Source organism: Brassica napus, unplaced genomic scaffold, assembly GCF_020379485.1.
Source record: "Brassica napus cultivar Da-Ae unplaced genomic scaffold, Da-Ae ScsIHWf_1605;HRSCAF=2218, whole genome shotgun sequence".
NCBI classification, from domain to species: Eukaryota; Viridiplantae; Streptophyta; class Magnoliopsida; order Brassicales; family Brassicaceae; genus Brassica; species Brassica napus.
The window spans coordinates 11,786-12,831 of record NW_026015021.1 but is presented as its reverse complement, the minus strand read 5'-3'; the positions used below and the strand labels follow the sequence as shown (position 1 = coordinate 12,831).

The window sequence follows — 1,046 nt, the reverse complement described above, 5'->3', positions numbered from 1 at the left end:
AATTTGTTGTTGAGCTCATTGTAGCTCCCATCAATCTTGGAATGAAGGTTCTTCAACTCATAACCAACATGCTTCTCACTTCTAGTCTGAGACTCCAAGATTTGTTTCAGTAAGGTATCAGTGCTGCTCTCTTGAGGAGCAGAGGAACCAGACGAGGGGTTTTGCTGAGGCTGATAGCTGCCTTGCTGGTTGTTTCTAGGCGGATAACCACTCTGTTGGTTGTTGGGATAGGATTTCTGTTGGTAGTTGTTGTACTGAAAGTTGGGCTCCTTTTTGTACCAGCTACCATTGTTGTTGATGAAACACAACTCTTCCTGACCTTCCAAACCCTCAACCTCATTGACAGCAAGTGGATCTTCCTGTTGGAGTTACCAACAAACTTCAGCTGCTCTTGCGTGGCTTTTTCAGCAATGAGAAGGTCGATCTTGTCTTCCAAAGCTTTGATCTCTTTCCTCGTCTGCTTATCATCTGTTCTACTGCCTCTGTCGTGGTCTCCACTGTAGACTGCATCACTCTTTACCATGTTGTCAACCAGCTCTTCTGCATCCTCCTCAGTTCTCCCCAAGAAGAACCCATTGCTAGCTGTATCCAGTCTGGCTCTGTACTTAGGAAGAGCACCACGGTAGAATGTGCTCAGCAAGCTCTCCTTAGAGAAACCATGATGTGGGCATTGAGCTTGGTAGCCCTTGAATCTCTCCCAGGCTTCACTGAAGCCTTCCAAGTTCTTCTGTTGAAAGCTGGAAATCTCGTTTCTCAGCTTAGCAGTTCTTGAAGTAGAGAAGAACTTCTCCAAGAATGCTTTCTTGCAGTCATCCCAAGTGGTGATGGAGTCGCTGGGTAGAGACTTCTCCCACTGACGTGCCTTATCCCCCAAAGAGAAAGGGAATAGCTTGAGCTTTAAGGCATCTTCGGACACACCATTGGTTTTTGACAACCCACAGTAGCTGTCGAACCTGTCCAAGTGATCAAATGGATCCTCTAGAGCCAAGCCATGATACTTGTTGTTCTCGATCACGTTGAGGAGTCCTGATTTGATCTCAAAGTTG

The 1,046-nt window shown here is 46.3% G+C and overlaps 1 non-coding gene across 1 annotated transcript; it reads left to right on the top strand.

Annotated features, from left to right (window-relative positions):
• The first annotated feature begins 653 nt into the window (after nt 1–653).
• LOC125597983 lies at nt 654–760 on the top strand. Its single transcript, XR_007332115.1, has one exon. It is a non-coding gene; the product is annotated as a small nucleolar RNA R71 (small nucleolar RNA).
• Nucleotides 761–1,046: the final 286 nt, after the last annotated feature.